This window comes from Biomphalaria glabrata, chromosome 6, assembly GCF_947242115.1.
Source record: "Biomphalaria glabrata chromosome 6, xgBioGlab47.1, whole genome shotgun sequence".
Lineage (NCBI taxonomy): Eukaryota > Metazoa > Mollusca > Gastropoda > Planorbidae > Biomphalaria > Biomphalaria glabrata.
In genome coordinates, this window is record NC_074716.1 from 17,282,119 (window position 1) to 17,306,066 (window position 23,948).

Here is a 23,948-nt window from a genome sequence, read left to right on the forward strand (position 1 = left end):
ATCAAGCTATTTATTGGAACTCCTGATCTTCTCGAAAGAAATAGATTAAAACATGAATAAGCAAAGAACGTAACTATTATTTGGACAATGAAAATCTTGAATTTCTAAGATAATATTTACAAGGAGGAATTTACGGTAGTACAAACTGTTTCATCTGCTAAATTGCGGCCTCTACAAAATAGACAAATTCAAACTTTCAAAATGCGCATACTAAATATTAATAATAAAAACATTTTTACAAAGACAATACCCTCATTATACAACTTAAAATATAACAATATATATATATTGTTACGAATCTCACTATCCAGGCTCTCTGCAAACTGCACCATACACCACCAACCTAAAGAACTTGACAACTCAGGGCTCCAAAGTAACGTAACACTTTAATAGTTGAATAAATAACAGCCAATACTGTACAATTGGCAACACGTACACTGTACAAATATCTCTCCGATAACACCGTTCCGCCGTATCAACCCTTGCACTGGCCTCAACGTCTCGTTTCGGGCTTGCACTGGGTTCAACAGTTCAGGACTGACTTCACACACTAGGCTCGTTGTGTCGGACTCGATCACAGACCAAGATCAAGAGGCCAGCCGTCTCAATTGTACTTGACAGTACTCCGCACTGAACCGTCGTAATGCTCCGTACAGAACCACACCGCTGAACTGTGCTGTAGTCGACCGGACTGTAGTGAACCGGGCTCTGAACCCCTGCCGTGAACCCGCTTTCTGAACCGTCTTGACTGCGACACCTCCGCTCTTTATATAGGGTCCCTACTGGCCTTCTAGAACCGGACAGAACGTCGCTCGACCATTCTGGGACGCTCCTGAGCTCTGTTCACGACGCCGATCCTACTCAAACCTTCATGTTGTTAACTCGTCTCGGCCGATCGTCGTAACTCGTCACGGTTGACCGCTCGTCTAGCGCTGGCCTGGGGCGATTTGCGTCGGCTGACTACACACACACCACTACCCCCATCTGTGCCACCACCAGGTTTATAACAATATATATATAACAAAATTAAAATAATGTTTAGTTGAAACAGGGTATCGAACCCGTGATTTTAACACCGACATCTGCTTGAACGGACGCTGATGCCCAGGCACAAAGCGATATATACAGATACTGACAAACGAAAATACAGCACTTCAATAACACGCAACGACACACATTAACAGGTACACACATACAAAAACTCAACTTTAAATCAATAGTTTACTTATACAGTCTTACACAAAGTGAGCCATTGACACATCCAGCCTTGAACACAAACACACCCTTTACATACATCACAAAGAAACGCACTTACACTGACATTACACAGACACACATACACAGACAGACAAACACACCGTCACACATTAACTCCACCCCTGCCCCAACGTCATTCGGAAAAAAGGGGGTCAGTTTATATCAAATCTTTCCCGACTACATGATGCTATTCATCAAAACTACTTGGTACTGCATTTGTCGTCCTTGCTTAGTCTAACCCTAACCTGATGACTGTTGCTACACTAACTTTATCCCCTTCTAGACCTACCTTATGACTGTTGCTACACTAACTTTATCCCCTTCTGGGCCTACCTTATGACTGTTGCTACACTAACTTTATCCCCTTCTAGGCCTACCTTATGACTGTTGCTACACTAACTTTATCTCCTTCTAGGCCTACCTTATGACTGTTGCTACACTAACTTTATCTCCTTCTAGGCCTACCTTATGACTGTTGCTACACTAACTTTATCCCCTTCTAGGCCTACCTTATGACTGTTGCTACACTAACTTTATCTCCTTCTAGGCCTACCTTATGACTGTTGCTACACTAACTTTATCTCCTTCTAGGCCTACCTTATGACTGTTGCTACACTAACTTTATCCCCTTCTAGACCTACCTTATGACTGTTGCTACACTAACTTTATCCCCTTCTGGGCCTACCTTATGACTGTTGCTACACTAACTTTATCCCCTTCTAGGCCTACCTTATGACTGTTGCTACACTAACTTTATCTCCTTCTAGGCCTACCTTATGACTGTTGCTACACTAACTTTATCTCCTTCTAGGCCTACCTTATGACTGTTGCTACACTAACTTTATCCCCTTCTGGGCCTACCTGATGACTGTTGCTACACTAACTTTATCCCCTTCTAGGCCTACCTGATGACTGTTGCTACACTAACTTTATTCCCTTCTAGGCCTACCTTATGACTGTTGCTACACTAACTTTATCTCCTTCTAGGCCTACCTTATGACTGTTGCTACACTAACTTTATCCCCTTCTAGGCCTACCTTATGACTGTTGCTACACTAACTTTATCCCCTTCTAGGCCTAACTTATGACTGTTGCTACACTAACTTTATCCCCTTCTAGGCCTACCTTATGACTGTTGCTACACTAACTTTATCCCCTTCTGGGCCTACTGATGACTGTTGCTACACTAACTTTATCCCCTTCTGGGCCTACCTTATGACTGTTGCTACACTAACTTTATCCCCTTCTGGGCCTACCTTATGACTGTTGCTACACTAACTTTATCCCCTTCTAGGCCTACCTTATGACTGTTGCTACACTAACTTTATCCCCTTCTAGGTCTACCTTATGACTGTTGCTACACTAACTTTATCTCCTTCTAGGCCTACCTTATGACTGTTGCTACACTAACTTTATCTCCTTCTAGGCCTACCTTATGACTGTTGCTACACTAACTTTATCTCCTTCTAGGCCTACCTTATGACTGTTGCTACACTAACTTTATCCCCTTCTAGTCCTACCTTATGACTGTTGCTACACATCTTCATCCCCATCCCATGGTAACTCCAACACTTTGATTCCCTACTGCAACCCCCCCCCCCCCCATCCCCATTTCCAGCATGTGTCATTAAAGATCCATCACTCTCTAGCTTTCAGTGTCACACATCGTACATACGTGTATTAATATTTCAACTAATCCCAAAACGCGTTTCAAAAAAGTTTAAATAATTGCAGAGCCGATCACACTTTCCCTTATAAGTTCCATGCTTAAGTCGCAATGCTTTCATCCACTCAGATGGAATGGAAAACGAAAAAGTGCCACGACATTTCATACAAACTTGCCAGATTGGAAAGAAAAAGTTCGCTGAATGTTAAAAAAAAACAAAAACTATTTATCCAGTTGAAATACATTTGGAACGATTCAAAAGTATCAATACTGAGGATACAAAAATTTTTTTTTGTTTGTTTTTCGACCAAAGTCGTTCAATTATCATGTCTCTAGGTCTCTCTGTTGCTATTCGGTAGAGTTATAATGTTTTTCTGTGCAAGTGGGGATGTGGTAAAGTGGCAATGTGGTAAATGGATCATAAGGCTATGTTATTATGTGGTCAAACGCTTTTATGTTCATGTGGTCATTTAAAATGTGTACAAGAGTAATATGGCCATGTTGCATTTGATCATGTGGTCATGTGGTTATGTAGTCAATAAATTATATGATTATGTGGTTACGAGGCCATTTAATTATAAAATTATTTGATTCTGTGGTTTTGTGATTATTTTATATGATTATTTTTCATGTGGTTATGTGGCCATGTAAAGACGTAGTCATGTGGATACTAAGTTCGCTTCTTGTATAACGTAGTCAGGTATGAAGTTTATAGAGGTAAAACCAAGCTTCCAGAAGACTTAAGACTTAAGGCACATTTCAAATAAACATCTAGACTATCTTACACAATGGTGTGAGTTCCCGGTTCTATTCTAATGATATTCGTGTTATGTTGATGAGATACCTTACACTTGCATGGACTATTGACTAAACATAACTCTAACTTATAACGTCAATAACAGCACGTAGCACTCCAACCAATGAGCAGATACTATGGTACAGGACTTGAACGACTTTATTGCACCAAAGAAAAGACGTCCGTCCTCTGTCCTCCTGTCAATAGGACAAGAAAAATATTGGAAAAAAAAGAACTCCAGACAATGCCTAGTACCACGGTAGATCTAGTTGCTCCAACACTACAAATCAACTTATTATTTTTACAAAGTAACTCCGACAGTCTGGTCGAAATCTAATATGTTATTTCTCGGATCAAGTTGAAACTTTACACAATTATTCGCTGCCGAAGACAAAACATGAATCAAAAAAATGTACCAACTGATTTTCTGTTTTACATAGGAAAGAGAGTTAAATATTGTAGTATTGTGAGATATGACAGTAATATTGCGGTTCTTCCCGTTAAATAATATTTTTTTTTTTAATTTGTTCTTTTTGTTATGCTTGCTTTTGGATAATTATTCGCGTTTTCAATTTTTCAAACTCAAAGTGTATCACAATGTATTTATGCAGGGCCGGTCCTACAGTTTGCTGGGCCCTATGCGAAACGGATTGCGAGGGGCCCAGTATGGGTAGGGATAAGGATAATAAGTGAAAATTAAGATTTTGTATTAGAAACTAAATTTATTTTTGCATTTCATTCATACTTTACTAAGTACAAAATCATTGTTAAATAAACTATTTGAGCCATCTACAATAGAAGGAAGTTTTCCAACATAAAGCCGATAAACATTCAGATCTGCCTTTTAGATTTACAATCGACTAGCAAAACCTTTTTTTAAGAGGTCGAAATAGATTTAGATTAGTCTTATTATTAAATTTTTATTAAATGAAAGCTGACAATACCGTTTTTTTTTTTTTTTTGTTATCTTGTGGGTGATTTGCGTTTTCCATATTGAATGACACCCTGAAATGGCAATTTTGTTTGTTTTTAATGAGATTTGCATAAATTTTCAAAAGATTTTAATAATTTTAGGAGATTTTTATGACTTTTTCGTATATTTTGCAATTTCAGAATAATTTCAGGAACCCTTTTAATTATAAATTAAAATGGTTTAATTTAATAATTTACACATAGAATTCGCGCGGGGTCTATGAAAGTGTGGGGCCCACTGCGGCCGCATAGGTTGCAGTGGTCTAAGTTCTGTATTTATGGTATTATTAGATAATTACTTATAAAATCTATACAATCTAAACAATTAAACATTTACATACAACACTAACTTGTACTTCAATAGCAAAGAATAGAGCAAACAAATTGAATAGGAGCGATGGCTTTGCATGGTTTTAGAAAATTTTGGATAAATTTGGCTCAAAGCTTTTTTTTAGTTTCAAAATCGACTCTAAATTTTCATTTGTTAGTTGGCTTCTTACTTTACTTTTAATTATATTCATACAAGAGAACGCTTGCTCGCACGAATATGCCGATCCGATGATAGTAAGTCTTACAAATGCCAACCTTTTTACCTGACTAGCAATCTGAAAGACTATTCCATGCGTCGAATATAATTTGAAAGCTGACCACGTTTGTTGCGTTACATTTCTGGACCTTCAACTCTGGCTACTTGATTTTCCACTCTGTACATTTACTGCTACACAAAGCGTTTTGTTTGTTTCGAATTGCTCAAATCTGACAATAAATTCATCTTGAATGTTTTCTTTATAACTGTGATGAAGTAACTCCTGTCAACAGTTGCAATGGTTTTATCGCAATATTGTTTTATACATTGAAAATGAAGTAATTGACCGCTCTAATTATCTTCTGCAAAAGATTTTTTTTTCTTCAAAACAAACGAATGCTTCTACCAAAACATAGACTGGGTATCCCTTTCCTTGCAGTTTTAGATTCATAAAGTAAAATGCTTGCAACTATTTTTCTAATTTAGGGAGATTAATGCCTTTATCGTTTAGGGATGTTTTAATTCATTCAAGCACAAAGCAAAACGTTTCAACCTTTAGAACTAACATCGCACTAACGACGCACTTTATTTGGGAAAAAGGAGCTCGGAATACTGAGTCTCCATTTCGTTAAGAATTGTTTAAACTGACGATGGTAGTAGAGTGCTTTTGACCAGATGTCTGTTACAAATCTTGATGACCAAATTCATGACCTCAATTATTTCGGACGGAAATGTTTAGGCACAAAGCGTTTCTTGGTGTATTATACAGTGAAACATAAGAATTTATTTTGCGCCAAAGAATCGTAGCTGCCCCTTTATTTATTTCTGTCATACTTCTGGCTCCATCGGTTGCTATTGAAACGATTTTATTTATATTGATTATACTGTCTTCAAGGTATTTTTGCACGACATTAGCTGTATCTTCTCCTCTAGTTTGTCACGAGAGCGGTAGCAATCCTAGAGGTTCTTCATTTGGACCATGGGAAGACAAAAAGGTCAGCTTGTGCCATGTATGTCGCAAGACTCATCTATATCACAGTCACGTGATAAGGCAGAAATACGTAGAATAGCTTCCATCTGCAAATATGTTGCATTTCAGGACATGGGGGCGGGGTGCGTTGAAAGGCGAGTACGAGTGGCTGAGAGAATCGAATCAGAACGATTTTTTTTCTATAAAATTAATAATATTTTCGCATGGAACTAAAGAGCCGCATGTGGCTCGCGAACAGCAGGTTGACGACCTCTGGACTCTGTAACATTTATTTTGATATAACAATTGGTGGTCTTAATGTTGTCAGGATTTTTATGTACCGTGTCATTGTGACTAGCTTTGTGACGATTGGTGTGCAATGTAAAGTAGGTAACTTGGAAGAATCAATAATGGTGTCACACAGTGTGAATACGATGATATTAATACATTTTAAATAATTGCAAATGTTTTAATGTTTCTTTACAAAAGAATTGGTGTCCCTTTCTGTCACTCTGTCTCCTTTTTTTCTTTCGATAGTTTTAGGTTGATATTTCCTCATATATATATATATATCAATCTACCTATATCTCTAAAAAATCAAATACTTTCCTATAATTTTAACTAACTGTGTTTCATACTATCTGGACATGTCTGGAAATAAATGACAATGTCAAATGTCAAAGTGAAGAAAAAAACTACAGTATAAATGTCATTTCAATTGCGCAATGAGAAAAAAAGCTTATCTACATGAACTCAATTGGGTTTTGTTTAACTTTTTTTTTTTTGAAGTTCCTTCAGACTTGAAGAGAATTATATCCTGGGATAAACCTCCAGCAAGACGGCGGGGGATGGTGGCAAGCGTGGTTCGAACCCGGGAACACCGAGAAGACAGTACAGAACGCATACCTAAAACAAGGCAACTATATATACTCAAAGGTCGTCTATTGAAATGAGAACTCACATGTTAATACAACTATTAATTCGTCTAAATCTCGAATCTGTAGTTCAAGGAACCAACGTACCGCCCTACAATCTGTATTAACCATAAACTTTGCTCCTGTAGTGAAATTTAATGACTACTACATTGAAATGGTTTAAAACTACTTTTCATATAAAGTACATACTTTATAAAGTAAGGTTTACGTTTAGAAAAGTTTCACAAATGTAAACGTTTAGACATTTATCCATCGCTTATTTTTCAGACTTTACCAAATGAAGAACTTGGTCTTGGGGAGTACAACTTTCAATCATTCCAGTCCGTCTGGTTTTGTTTTTACTTTTGCAGTCGTGATTTAATTACTTGTAAGAAGCCACAACTGAATTGTGGGTAATGACATAATTATTTTCCTAAGGTGATAAAAACCAGTACAGTAACCCTCTCAGACCTTACGATGTCTAGGGAAGATGATGTCATGTTAATAGGGACGTCTGTTTTCAAGATGGCCATATGTCCAGCACAACGACCAAACGCCCTTTTTTTTTCACCAAATTATTTCCGGTATCTATTAGGGCCATCCTAAGGATCCGGAAATTCAAAATACCCGTCTTTACCGATATTGAAAAACCAGATCCCTTGGTTCGGAAGCAAAGCGCTTTACCACTTGGCCACCTCATCCCTACGGAGGTGATAAATACATTGGACTGTCTTTTTGTTAATGTACTTATAGATAAAGGATGATTCGATTGGTTTTTTTCACACTTAACGTTCAAGTTTATTATATTATTATATTACAAACGGGGAAAGGTGGGAGCCGCAGCGTATTCTCGATCCAGTCTCTCCAGTACCATGCTAACCACACAGACTTTCAACCCATCCATAAGTTAAAGATATTTGTTTGACCTTTCTTCTGTTTGCTAACTGGTAAGGCAAGAAACTTTTTTCTTTAAACAAAAAAAAAATTGAAATTAAAATTTGAGAAAATCTTTCTTCCTTAATTGAATCCTGTCTCGTGGGTAATAAAATAAAATATTTTCATTTTAAAACTTCTGAGAGTTCTAATTTTATTTCAGGCTGACGTTAGTGTCATTGTCTTAATAAAATTGCTTGTCTTGCATGTCTGGAAAAAGTGGTCATCTTCTCAACTCTCTGGGCGCTTCCATGGGGTCAAGTCTACCATCAACAGCACGGCCTGGAAAAAGAGAGAGAGAGAGAAAGAGAGAGAGAGTAACATTATAATATAATTATGTGCGTGAAGATTTATTGGCTCTGGTTTAATGTCCACCCGTCAAGTCTGAGACAAAACATTCAATGGTCAGACGTGGACTTGATGTTAAATTTACAGCGTAATTACCAGTAATTGATTAGGCTTAATTGTAGGATTTTATTACTCATATTTTTTATGCTCATTGTGTTTAAACTGTAGGTTTTCTTTAGTTACAACTACGATATTTTTATTTGTATTTAGCTGAGAATGTCCAGCATCATTATGTGACATAACCTGATTATTCATCAACAACAAAAAGGTTAGCAATAAATTTATATGAATATAAAAAAAATGAAATATTTAAAGTTAAAATAGGTTTGAATAAAATGTAATTAAAAAAACAAAAATAATATTCTAACTCTTAGGCCAGCAATTCTTGTATGTATGTAAGCATGTATATATATATATATATATATATATTATTTCGAAAACGGCTTTAACGATTTTCTTTAAATTTTCAAGGTATATTTATTAAGGTATATAAATGAGAGAAAATGGGGTCTTAAGAGATTTTTTTATTCTAATCTCCATGCACATGGACATTTAGAACTACAAGTGCACGAGAGCAACCCTTGGGATTGGGAGTTTTTATTTGATCGCTCATTTTTGGTCGTTACAAAAAAAAATGTTTCCAGAATAGGTAAATATCTTTCCTGAACAAATGAGGCTCTGTCACCTGGTACTATCAATAAAATAGGTAAATCTCTTTCCTGAACAAATGAGGCTCTGTCACCTGGTACTATCAATAAAATAGGTAAATATCTTTCCTGAACAAATGATTCAACTGAGCGAGGCTCTGTCACCTGGTACTATCAATAAAATAGGTAAATATCTTTCCTGAACAAATGATTCAACCGAGCGAGGCTCTGTCACCTGGTACTATCAATAAACATTGGAAAGACACGGGAGCAGTTGAAGAAAGCTCTATGGCTTTCTACCCTACGCTCCCCTGGGAGTGCACTGGATGTCAGTTCAGTAAGTCATAGAGCTCTGTGCCTTGGGGCACAGAAGTCTATTGGCCAGACAATACAATCCTATTGGTCACACTTTCGGCCCGCACATGTCTCTTCTGTATGGACGGATTTAGGGTTAAACTTGTTCATCGTTTGTTCTTCACAGCCCCTGAAATGCGCACAGAAAATGTCTAAATCTGCTTCTTTATCTGCATAGGTGTGGACGTCCTCAGAATAGCTTGTTTCCAAACTATTTCTTTGTACCTGATGTCGTTTTATACTCGGGCTCTAACAGGGACACTTTTTACATTGGTTTAAGCCAGTTTAAGCGCTAATCTGAACATTCTCTAGATTCTTAGCTATACACAAATATTTGATTTACTCAGATATACACAGCTTGAAATATTTAATTCATTCAGTTAAAATCATCTCTAATCATCTCATCCATTCAGCTAGTCTTCTATACATATCTTAAAATATTTGATTCACTCAGTTATAAACAATTTTTAAATATCATTTACTGTCAGCTATACACATCTTTAACTATCTGATTCACTCAGTTATAAATATCTTTAAATGTTTGAGTCACTCAGTCTTAACTATCTTTAAATATTTGCTGCACTCAGAGATATACATCTATAAATATTTGATTAACTTTGCTCTATACACCTTACAATATTTGAATCACTCACCTATACATATAGGTAGCAAATATTGTAGATATTTCAGGAGCAGACAAATGAAGTTGAGTATTATATATGGTCTATATATATCTAAATGGTCGATTTCTGTTTCTTCTAGTTGTGTCTTACAAGTATTTCTTTCCATATCACATCTAGCTATTTTATTTTTCTACTTCGGTTGTTTTTTGGTTGAAATGTTTTTCCCGCCTCACTCTATTCAAAAGTCGTCTGCTAAAACGATTTTTCCATTTTCTAAATTTGTTCTCTTTCATCCATTAACTTTTTGTCCAGACTCCTACTGACAGGTAAGGTCAGGTAACTCTCGACACGACCAGTGAGCATGTGTCTGTGATTGTGTATATAAGTAAGTAAACGTGTGTGCGTTAGTCAAAATGTGTGTTCGTAGAGGAAAACAAGTTGGTGTATATGGTTATGTATATCAACGTGTGTGTGTGTGCATTCTGAGCAGGAAATGGACAGATAGACACAAGAGATGGTTGGAATTAGAGGAGAACTACGGAGAGAATGGATGGCAGGGGAGGGCACGAAACTTGGAGGGCATATCACGTGACTAATACAGCGTGTTGAACAGGTCATGTGATCATAACTTGAGATTTGTTGGCGTGATCTCCCCTTCCCTCCCGCCCCCCCCCCTTACCTCAGCTGGACACAGCAGATAATAGACAGCTACACTGCGGTAACGCTACACCTTTGAGGTCAGGGATGCTAGGTAATAAGTATATTTACAGACCCGACTTAACAGGGCGCGGAGCTTGAGTTACAGCGTATCTCTCCCCCCCCCCACCCCTCCCCGCCAGACATACAAATAAGAGCTTGGACAAAATAAAGGAAAGACAACATTAGTGTCCAGAGGTGAACAAGAGATCTATTTCCATTGTATTCTTCTAGATGTAGGAGTCGATTTGTACAAAGCTTCTATCAACTCAATCTGTCTGTCTGTCCACACCCATTCTCTTACCAAGTTGAAATTTTACACAATTATTTAGTGTACGTAACAAAACATTGAATCAATGAAAAAAAAAATTAATTTACTTAATTACTTAGACTTAGGTCCTCCCGCTGCGTTCGTCGTGTTGGGCGGCAAGCTGTCTCCGAAAAGATCTGTCACTGGCAATGTCTGAAACCTCTTCCCACTTTGTGTCCACTGTTCTGAGGTCCTCCATGAAAGTGTGGCGCCAAGTTATACGAGGACGCCCCTGTTTGCGCTTTCCTCGTATCGGCCTCCATCTCACAACCTCACCTAGTGTACGACTTCCAGTTCGGCATAGGATTTCCCCCATCTCTGTCGGTCCCAAGACCGGGTGAGAAAGAAAAAGGGTTTGGCGTGGGGCTAGCGACAGCACCCTGTAAAACCACAATGGCTTACAGAAACGGCAAACTTGACATATAATTTCTTCATTATTGGTTTTTAAATATTTTATTCGGTATCAAAAAAGGAAATAAATGCTACTGAATGAGATATGTCTGTATATGTTGAGTTATTCCCCTTGTTACGTTTTTTACACTTTTGTTTCCTTTCCCACTTCCTATTCTCAGATCAAAAAAAAAATTCTGCCACAATTATTTACTGTCCATGACAATCAATCAAAAATTATTAACCAATTTGTTAATCAATAAGTGGTAATTAATTAAATTTGTTTTATATAGAAAAAGGAAGCTTATCCCTATAGTATTGAGATATATGAGATTATTTTACTTTTTTTTTTCCTTAAAAAATATTTTTTTTTTTTTTTAAAGTTATTGCTTCTGCTTGTTGTTGTGCACCTAGAAACATCATGGCGCTGTTGGCTGGGAATCCTGTGGAAGATTCAATTACCGATTCTTATATTGGAAGTATTAACGAGAGTCTATTGTCTCAGGTTGCACAGACAAGTCATTGTTGGACCATGTTCGTGTTTGTCTTATTGATTGAAACCTGGAGCCTAGAGGCCTTCGATGACCAGAAGTAGAGCATCTATGTTCAACACAACAGACTTGGAGTGAATGTAGCTGCCCTCCGTCTTGAAGTCTGGACACTTCGATCTATGCCCGTTCATTTCATGAACTCTTTAAGGAGTGAAACTGGAGATTGTAACAAAACATCCTATTTACTTTTCAATAACATAGTTGGCTGTTTAAAATACAACCACCTTTAATAATATACAATATATCCTTTGTCATGTGTTATGTGTTGTGAAAACGAAGATGAAAAGCCATTCGATCGTTACTTAAAAGTAAACGTATTATATTTGGTTTTAGAAAAATAAATACAATAACATAATAAATGCACTTTGGCATACATCAAACAAGGCTTTAACTCCTTTCCACCATTCTCTTAGTTCTGGATTCACAGGTTAATATGATCGATGTTTCCAGCTTCTCTTCTAAATGTGTAAATCTATAAATTAGTTAAAATCATAGAGATCCATCTATCTACTATCTATCTGTCTGTCTATCTATCTATCTATCTATCCATGGGCGCCCGCAGTGGGTTGCAAGGTGCTGCACTTGCACCCTCCTGGATTCTGAATAGCCATATTCTATCCATTTTTTTACATTTTTTTTTGCATAAAATCAATTAAAATCTAAGTAGCAACCGAACAAGTAGTGCTCCCATTGGTGACTACAGAACAGTTGTAGTAGACTAGCCTAGGCTTATCAGGAATTGATGGCTGACTGTGTACATGCACCCCTCTGAATTCCGAGTAACCAAATTTTAGCCAGTTTTTTACACCTTCAAATCAATTAACTTCTGCTAGGAAGCAACTTAACATGTAATGCTTCCACTGAAATTAATAAGGATAAGCTGTTAGTGTAATCAACTAGAATAGACCAATGTGTAGTTCATGTCCGACCATGTGCGCTTTATTATAGGCTTGCAATTCAATACTCTATGGCCCGTTAGTCGTGACGATTTGTTTTCATTTGCACATAATTCTAGTTATTATATTTAGTAAAGGCCTAGAATGTGAGAAAAGTTTTGTTGTTGTTATTATTATTGTTATTTTGTCTTGGAGGAAAAATCCTTGTCAGTTGTCTTTCGAGTTGATCTATGTGAAAGTTTCTTTGAACAAGATTGGAGAGTGCAAGTCATCTTGGTACAAGAATGTACGTCTTGAGGAGTTGCGGTCAGTGTTGGCGCTCGATCAAATAGCAGGTGAAACAGGTCCACCAGTTGACGATAGAAGAGATCTAAGAAAGTCTGTGACAAAACGTTGATGTGTCTCGACTGGCAGCAGCAGGAAACAAAAACATACAAGCAGCAGCAGCATCATGAAGTAACTGCGTTGTCTTTGTAGTTTGGTGGTAGAAACTGCAGATCTCTATGGCACTGAACAAATGTGTTTGAGCGTTGGATTTGTTGATGGCGATTGTACTTGAATAGAATTCATTGGTTTAGTCTCTGTTGTTAAGAGAGACGCTTTGCCTGTGACTAGCGACTACATTATGTACATTTTTCACATGGACACTATACTCGGCCAAGGCTAATAGGACTGCCCAGTGATAACTAGCATTCAGAACTGTTTAGGCATAGATTCGAGAAAAATATCCAAGAGCAGACTTTGTCAGTTGCGCGTCCCACAGACTTAAACTTGTTATCATTGACCTGAATGAGGTTTAAAATATACGTAATGCTGTTGGTGTCATCAACAACATTATCTATTTCTTCTGTAACAGTAAGTGTCCCAAGTGATAGCGTGGGTGCTAAATTTACGTCTTTGAGTGAGACACGATGAATTGAAAGATACAAATTCATTCGCGCTTGGTCACTTTAAGAAGATCTTTGACTGTTTGGCGTATTTTAAAATAACGGCTGTTAGTGAAACCAGACAAACTGCATATATGTAATCAGTGCCTGCATCTCATGTGTTTCTGATTTGTCTTTTAATTGTCGTCAATTATTTATCTTCTCTTGAACCAGTTTACGTGATGTTGCAGATATCTTAGTGCCGCTTAACAAGTACATCAGCAGTCACACTAATGACATAATCAAAAAACAACTTGATCATGCTGAGAATGCATCTTCAGAAAGGCGAGACTACTGTCAGACAAATGTGGTATCGGGTATTGAGTTGGTGCTGCTGAGAATTTGCAGTCGACAGACACACCGAGCCAAAACCGCATGTATGGATTTTGGTAGTTATTACAGAAGACGGCTTTACATTGCATATTTTGATTCGTTAGTTTCTTCATTAACGTCTCACTTTTCAAGTTCAAGCAATACTAATGGTCAGTTCAACCTGTTTGTCAGCATCCTAAAACGAAGCAAGAGCTGCAACGTCAAGAAGACTATATCAGCACTGCCAGATAAGCGTTCATCGCTGGCTTGTCCGTCGCGACGAGAAGTATTTCAATAGTACTGACACTTTGGGCAGCGTTTATATTTTATTTGCTGGACCGTTGGGACGACCGGGGCGCACGGATAAACTGACCAACATGTACAGTAAATAGTTTGTTCACATGTTAGTTTTTTTTATTTTTATTTCACGAAGCAAGTATTTACAGTGAACTTAATATTGCATAGGTATTTGTGTGTGTGTGTGGGGGGGGGGGCGAAGGTGCACCAGTTCTTTTCATTAATATTCTCTGTAATAAAAAAGTTGAAGCTACGGCTTTGAGTCATTGATGGAAACTTGCACCCCCCTGCCGAAAATCCTGCGGGCGCCCATGTATCTATATGTCTATATATCTATCTATCTAATCTATCTATCTATCTATCTATCTATCTATCTATCTATCTATCTATCTATCTATCTATCTATCTAATCTATCTATCTATCTATCTATCTATCTATCTATCTATCTATCTATCTATCTAATCATCTATCTATCTATCTATCTATCTATCTATCTATCTATCTATCTATCTATCTATCTATCTATCTATCTAATCTATCTATCTATCTATCTATTTATCTATCTATCTATCGATAGATCGATCTGTCTAATGATTTTATGACGAAATGGACTGAATTTATTCAGAGACTTGAGGGATTTATACATTTAATAATTTGCTCAGTCGTAAAGCGCAAGTTTAAAATGTCCAGTTCTAAGCTGAGCACCTGTGCGACGCATCGCTAATGTCTGAAGAGATTGTTTAGAAATCGGGAAGAATTCCATCGTCTGTGCTGTCTTCTGCATTAGGTGAGAACCCTTGCTTACCAGTATCTGGCGGAACACTCTCTAGTCAAACGCCTTAGCCCTCATCATTACACAAACGTGCAGAAATGCCAAAATAAAAGAAGCCAAAGAAAAGCTAAAAAAAAAATGTAGCTAAACATGATGAGATATTTTTAGGCAAGTGCGCATCTTTGTGTCAGAGACAGTAAAAAAACGATCAACAATGTGACGTCAGAGCCATTGGAAGCTTAATATAACAAAAAAATAGGTCACATGACCCTATTGCCAGGTTCATAATAGAGGATAGATGAACAGGTAATGAAGGTAGACCTTGCTGGTTTCTAGGAGGGTGTCTAATAGTAGACTAGTACAACTTTTTTTTTGACTAACCCACAGTTTACGTGGTGCAGTGGTTCTCAGGTTTCTTCAACAGAGAACTGTTACATTCGTCTCCTCACAGAACCACGGGGTAGGCGATTTAAACTTAGATGTTACGAATGCAGTAGAGACGTGCACAGTGCACTCATGTGAGGAGCTCTGGTTTCAAGAATTGTTTGCTCAACTCTGTAGCTGTAACATTTTCTGACACTTTGGGAGGTCTCAGATCTGCTCTAAAGGAGGGGGGAGGGAGTTGCATATGGCCGACATTCGAAACATTTCCGTCTATTGAGTCGTTGTTTCTCTGCGTCGTCCTCCTCAAGTTCACGCACTGAGAAATTAAAAATACTAATACAAGACATAGATTGTCTTACCAAGTTTTATCTGGACACCGTGAAAACGAATTTAAAAAATTATTACTACAGGATAACTATCAGTTTGGCTACAAACTGTCAATGTACACACATGACTTCTTTGAGATTTGTCTTACTCTAGGATGCACATAGGACATGAAAGTGTAGTCTGTTTGTTCTCTCTCTTTTTTTCTCTTCTTCTTCACTTAATTCTCTCTTCTTTTCGGCCTTTCTCTCCTATTCTCTCTTTCTCTCTCTCTCTCTCTCTCTCTCTCTCTCTCTCTCTCTCTCTCTTATGCACTAATAGAAATTTAGATACATATATTTTTTGAAGCATTTCAAATAAGAAATACAAAATACACATCTAGAATCCATAGACTCTCCTGTCCATTGGCTGTACACACCTGTCAGGTAACAGCAACACCTGACAGAATCAAAACTTTGTACATCACTTGCTGGGTTATATATATCTATCAATAACAAAAGCTCACAGCTACAGCGTCATTCGTGTTGGCATTTAAAACGAACTCATGAAACATGAGCCGCTGCTTACAGATAGAAATGTGAGTAGCGTGTCTATTTAAAGTTGAGTTTTGAGTATTACATACATTTCACAATCTCACCAAAAATACAAGTCTAGACGTTTGATGAAATACTTACAAGACTAGAACTAGAGATCCCAACACTATGATATAAAGTCTAAAACAATACCCAACATAAACATATAAAGTCTAAAACAATACCCAACATAAACATATAAAGTCTAAAACAATACCCAACATAAACATATAAAGTCTGAATCAATACCCAAATAAATATATAAATTCTAAAACAATACCCAACATAAACATATAAAGTCTGAATCAATACCCAAATAAATATATAAATTCTAAAACAATACCCAACATAAACATATAAATTCTAAAACAATACCCAACATAAACATATAAATTCTAAAACAATACCCAACATAAACATATAAATTCTAAAACAATACCCAACATAAACATATAAAGTCTAAAACAATACCCAATATATACATATAAAACAACTCACAATTCACCGCAAATATGTCTATATGAAAGATTGTTTATTAAACTTTGTTTTCTTTTTAAAAAATGAAACATTTAACTATAAAGAGAATTGTCTTTAAAAAGGTTTTCAACTGGGCCTGTTCTGTACCTGGCTAACATTAAGTCTGACATTTACGAGGAATGTTGTGTTCAGTGCTAAACTGAGTAACACTAAACTTGGCGCCTGTTTGTGAACTCATAAAATGTGACTCTAGTGAAGCTGCTAATACCATGGAACATTCAATACCTACAATGTACTGAAGCATCGGTCTTCTATAACTCTTCATTGAGAATATATCCATTTCAAGAGCCTACACTAAGAAGAATATCTAGTCACTAGTAGTTAGGACTTTGTATTGGAAACTTTTACTGGTCCAATCAAATTTAACTTTATATCTAGTCTTTTATTTAGTACCTACACACGCCCGCTAATCAGTTTTGAAACTTGTGTGAGTCAACCCGGGCATGCTACCCGTAAGAGGAAACGATTAGGCTAAAGAGTAGCAAAACAAGACTCCCGTGGGGGTGCCTAAGGGGGTGCGAGAGCATCATCATTGCACTGCGCGGAGTTGTAAAAAAGCTCCCACAACCTTGTCACAATCCAGGCGCTGTTCCTCAAGGGGCCGTTACATAATAAATGGCGTGTCCCGCACGGTTAGCCTGGTATAGAAAAGAAAAATGGCGGAGGTCTTAGTAGATCTATACGCGGCCTCTTGCCGCGAAAATGACCCACCCGCCAGACAAAACAGTGTACACTGTTTTCATACAGGCTGGTGAGAGGGAGCTCTTGTTCATTTTTGCTGGCCTAGAGTTCCAAGAGCCGAAGGCTCAACTCTACCTGACAGTTTTAAGAAGAAGAAGAAGTGTGAGTCAAAATGTTGAGCATCACAAGCTATTTACAAGACTTGTAGGTATCAGGCTCAATATCCTATTTTACTATCCAGTCGAATCCGGCTCTGGCCGAATATAAACAAGTGCTATCCAGTGTCCCCTATTTGGAATTGACATTTTTGACTCGATGATTGCTGATCGTAAGGAAAAGTAAATAAAAGTATGATTCTAGATTTAGAACATGGAAAAAAACAACATTTTTTTTCTTCTGATTTCTTCTGATCTGACGTCACTTTCATTTGAATTCATTTTAAAGACGTTTCGGAGAATCCAGAGCAGAGGAGTGGATATAGAGTGGATGTAGAGTGGATATAGAGTGGATATAGAGTGGATATAGAGTGGATGTAGAGTGGATATAGAGTGGATATAGAGTGGATATAGAGTAGATATAGAGTGGATATAGAGTGGATATAGAGTGGATATAGAGTGGATGTAGAGTGGATGTAGAGTGGATATAGAATGGATATAGAATGGATATAGAGTTTCATGACATTTTAAACTATAGAACTTTTGAGACATATTTTGGAGTCACAGAGACTTTATGAATGATGTAGACGGACATAGGCAAAAGTTTGTTCACAAGTTTTAAAAGAGTTCCATGTCATGCTATCAAAAGTAGGAAGCTGCTGCCAACTTTGTCTATTTAGCAACTAAAAGGCAGCTGCCAAATATAAACTTTAAAAGACACAATACACCTGCTAAAGAAATATCCTTAAAAGAGCGAGGCATACAAGCTTTTTACAGGAGTTCTAGTGAAATAAAAAAATGAAAATACATACCTTGAAAATGTCTTAAATAAAGCTAAATAAATAACTTTAAAAGGAAAAGAATTCTTCCAAACACATACCTTGAAAACGGAACAACGCCTACCTACTACTAGCCTACACTTTAAACACTTTAAATACGTAATTAAAAATGAAAAAAAAATGTAGCCCTAACGAATGTACACAATGATTTGGCAATGAATTAAAGTGGAGTCCAGATCTAGTCAGATTGAAATTCACCAGCTAGTGAGTTAAGATGCGAGATAATAATAGTTTATTATAGCTTCAAGGGGAAAATATCTCTCGTTACAAATTCTGACTCTGTGAATCTGAAGTTTATCGCTTTAAAACTAAATACTTATCAAATAAATTCTGATTTTGTTGACCATGTAATCGTTGCAGACGTCATAATAACTTGTTCAGCCGCCTGGGACAAGACTACTATCACACACATACATTTTATACATTTTTTAATGGTTTCAGTTCTTTTTTCTTTGAAAGATAAATACATACAAGAAATGGCAGATGAACAAATACCCTAAAACCTACTCCAGCGTCAACTTCGATAAAATCAAAATTATGCGAGCATGAAGTTTTTTTGTTGTGTTTGATTTTTTATTTTATTTCTTGTTGAACATTTGTGTTGTTAGGTGCAAGAAGTAGTTTGTATTGGGCGCGTGTTTTGTGGTCAAAATGGTTGTTTGTTTCGACACTCTTAGTTTCTGTTATTGTTCTTTTAGCGCAGAGGGCGCTCTGGCTTTCTTTGTTTCCCCGTTTTCACGATACGTAAGTACATCAATGTGTTAAATCAGGTTGATATTTCGGTACGGGTGTCGTTAATGAAAGTTCTGTGATTTAGCTGCATCGCTAGATCTAAGTTATTCTTTTGTTTCAGGGCATAAGGCTTGGGGCTACGATGGAGTGTGTATTTTTAGCCGGGACTGACCCTTGATTAATTTGAGCCTTGTATCTCCGTGTTGTAGTATTTTAAGCTGCCGGGCCGTGTGGCTGTAACTGAGTGTGCGTGCATGGTTCAGTTGTGTCATTAATAACTTATTATCCAATGATTTGCGCGTATTCCGAATATTAATTATTTGCATTTAGTGTTATATATTGTTATTTTTCAACGAGAGTTGACCACTTACTTACAGTGCGGTTATTATGCAACTTGGTTTATTGTTGATGTGGGGGAACCCGGTTAGTTATATCATCCCCCCCCCTCAGATAAACCCGTGTTTAACCCATCTTGACAGATAAAGGGCAACAAGCGCCCTCCCTTAACCCGTCAAACTAGGTCATTTAGATGTTTTCCAACAGACACAAATCGAGCCTCCCAAGAGTAGCCATGAACAAGTAAATCGCAAACTGGGACGTCCTTGTATAACCTGGAAACGGTACTCTTTGAGGATCACATAGCTGCAGACGTTGCCGGTGACCAATGTGGAGACAGCCTGCCGCCCACTGAGCGCGAGAGAATTTAACAGACTCTAGTTGTTAACGAAACCTTTCAAGTAAATGCACTCATTAAAACACTTTGAATAACTACCTCAAATTTTTCCTTTTTTTTTTTTTGGCGACCCCTGAAATGGGAATTTTTAGCGGCGGCCCCTGAAAGGTGAAAAGACGCTATTAGTTTTGTGTGAAATGTCTGTCCTTCTGTCCGTCCCGTTTAGATCTCCTAAACTAGAAAAGATAGTGAAAATCCGACATCATAATACTTTAGTCCATTCAAAGTTCTGTTGCAACGGCAACTATTTTCTTTTCTAAAAGCGAAAAATCTAATTTTTTAAAATAACTTATGCAAGCAGTTTTTTCATAAAAATACACCACTTTTACAACTATTGACTATTAATAGTAACAAACACGTGAGGTTCTTTAGTGGGGGAGTCATCAGTTTACAATATTTTTAACACATTTATGCAAATGGTTTTAGACTTTTTGTTAAAAATTTTTTTTACACTTGTATTGCTACGTTATGTAAGTTCTGTCCTACTATTTACAACGTTTAGCCAAAAATAATTAATAAGTAGGTTTTCATATTATTGCGTGAACTGCAGTGGATGCAGTACACCACGGCCATAGAACACTTAAGTAATGGAAATATCTTTTTGCTTTTTTTTACGGAAATGTTTAAATAAGAGATGGGCCCTTTACAAAACAATTAGATCAGTTAGTTATTCATTATAAGACATTAGTTAGGTCAGGTTCGCATTTAACTTTACATTCACTTTCACCTAACCTTTGGTCTGCTGGACCGCTGGGGCACCACACAAGATCTGACAACCTTCTTTCTCCATTCTTCTCTGTCATTTGTCTTTGATAGAATTTCATTCTGATGTTCTTTCTGAAAATATTTATACCTGTCTTTTTACCTAGCTGGGTGGACCAGTTCGGGGGGGCCGATTTTGAGTTTGTGTTTCCACACAAACTGTCTTTGTAACCTTTTTTTAAATTTAGTTTTGTGTCGTCACTCTCTCCACCCGTCCATCCGTCCCGCTCTAATCTTAAAAATAAGGGGAAAGAAATTGAAAATCCGATATCATGATATTTTAAATCTGTTAAAGTTTTGATGCAAAAGCTACTGTTTATTTTCTGAAAACGAAAAATTTCACTTTTTCAAAACTTAAACAAAGGAGACAATAGTATTAAGGTTGTAACTTGTTTTGTTTATTGTTTTGAGAAATATTTTCCAAGGGATTACGATTTTCACTTTTTGAAAATGTTAAAAAGATAATAGTATTAGAAACGTAAGTATTGTCTTCTATATGTTTGTAATGTTTATTTTTTGTTTTTTAAGAGAAATAATGCATTTAGTATGCATTTAAGTAGAATAAAATAAAAATAAAACAAAAATACTAGTCAGTATTTCATAAAAGATGACAATTGAGGAATAGATTTCTAGGTATAGATGCAGGTATTTAATCAAAGGGAAAAGTTTCTTCCTTGAGACCCGAAGTCAAATATACGCCCTTAACAAAACCGTCCATTTGATAACCTTTTGCTAGCTTGATAACCTCAGTTAGGCCAAGTTTACATTGAACCACATCTGCACAACAATCAGTTCAATAAATACATAAGTATATATATATAACTATCAGTTCATTGGCCTCCTCCTTCAGTCGCGAAGCGACTATGGATCATCTCGGTGAGATGAATGCCTGGGCATTAGCTGTGGTCGGAACGATGTTGCCCTCACATCAGACCCCCCTCTCCACGCAGCTGATGTATCCAAAGGAACGCCAGTGCCGATACAGTTTGGGGTCAACGGCATCGCAGGTTCTGCCAGAGTGTAGCACTGAGTGCTGCAAACTGTCTTAGGGTCGCCAGCTCCTGATTTTTACTCAGGGTTGACTCCCGAAGTCTTTCCCATGATTGGGTATAGCTGCAAGGCAACAGAGGTTTGAATTCAGAGTTTTCCTTCTCCTAGGTGGGTAGCCATCAGTTCATTGAATACATAATTATATTACAATGTAATAATAATAACATGAATAAATCTCCGTATCCTGTGGTATCATGTCGTCAGTCAGCCTAACAATGCAACAGTATCGGGAACACTTTCAATATGTACACGTATCTTCTTATTGAATTGGTGGGCACTACAAACTGGCTGTTGATAGCTTCTAGTTCACAGCTTCTGATATTCAAACTGAAAATATGGACATCTTGCCTTTTTTACCTGCCTGAGTGGACCACTTTGGAGGCCGATTCTAAGTTAGTGTTTTCACACAAACTATCCTTGTTATTTTGTATTTACTTATTGAATTGACAATCAATGTATATTAATTATAGCATCATCGTATTCTAGTATATCCACTTTTTTCATCAACTATATCATCTTTCTTATCTGTACTATCATGTTCTACATCAACTGTATAAGATATTTACCACATATCAACTCTATTATTATATTAACTCAAACATCTGTTTTTATAGAGAGCTAGGACATTTCTATCATCAGTAAAACATTAGGTCGATTGGTAAAATACAGCAAGAAATCATTTTGTTAGGACATTTCTATCATCAGTGAAACAACAGGTCCATTAGTAAAATACAGCAAGAAATCATTTAGTTAGGACATTTCTATCATCAGTAAAACAACAGGTCCATTGGTAATGAATGTTAAATGCCCTTTTACAACCGGAGGGCCCTAAAAAAATTTAAAAAGTAAATTCCTCTCTATTTCAGAGCGAACATATTTAACTGATCGGGTAAACCCATTTTCACAGTATTTGACATTAACTATGACTATGTCAGTTTTACTGGGAATCCTTTTTTCATACTCTACCTTTTATTTTCGTGGCAAAATAAAACAAAAAATTGAAGGGAACATTCGTCATGTTTGACATAGATCTGAATCCAATGCATTAGATCAGTAAGACCCTAAGACACCCTGACTGAGGGTCATATCCGGCTAGTTTCTCAATGAAACCAAGTGCCATTCTTAAAGAAAAGAATCGTAAATTGAAGAACAAACTAATGTAAGGATTCTTTTGTGTTTGTGGTTCAAAGTATCTAATATGATGTATAGATGAATGAATGCGTAATGAAAAGAAGTGTTACAGAAAAGTGGACATGAAATGATGACGTCATCTTTGAATGAACAAGCCTCATTCTGGGTAAAATTCTGACAAGGAGGAGTAGTAGAAAAGACCATCAGAGTGCAAATTGACCTAAAGACCCTCAAAACATACGTAGGTAAACATTTCAAAGAAAACTATTTTGTGATTAAATATGAATAATTTTATTCTTAAAAAAGCAATTTAACAAACTTTGGGTAAATAGTTTTCAGTAAGATCTTAGAAATAAAAACAAAATAAAGCAGCATAAAAGATGAAAAAAAAAAAAAGAAGAGATGACATATTCAATACAGACAACTAGGTGAGTACATTCACAATATTTAAACAAATAATAATACAACGAAATGTGTTATAGTATAAAACATGCATTAATAGATCAGTAATAAGGAAGCCGAAAAAATGAATCAACCTATAATTGAAAACGTGAGACTCACCCTTCGCGCCAAAAGGGAGTTAATCCACAAAGCAACAGACGACCACTGCCAGAGCTCACCAAGGAAGTGCTCTGTGGTATTCACAAGGATTGACGTCATCAAAGTTTGTTTAACATATTTCTCCCTTCCTTTTTTTCCCCCCTCCACCGTGCTATATTATTATATAAAGAAATAAACAGGGAAAATAACTCAAGAGCAGAGACGAATAAAGGGGAGGTAATAACAATGCTAGGTGATAGCAATCTGATGTTATCTCCCTGATAAAGAGAGTCTACCTGAAAACCGGAAAATATAACCAGCTCACTGAATTTTCTCCCCTTTGACAAGCGA

At 36.8% G+C, this 23,948-nt stretch overlaps 1 protein-coding gene across 1 annotated transcript in view; it reads right to left on the reverse strand.

Moving 5' to 3' along the window:
* LOC106079964 (glutamate receptor ionotropic, kainate 2-like) overlaps positions 1-23,742 on the reverse strand; it is a 224,408-nt gene extending 200,666 nt beyond the window's left edge. The window contains exon 1 of the mRNA XM_056032750.1: positions 23,619-23,742. The gene's annotated coding sequence lies outside the window, so the exon portion shown is untranslated. The remainder of the gene's footprint in view (positions 1-23,618) is intronic.
* Between the last annotated feature and the right edge of the window lie 206 nt (positions 23,743-23,948).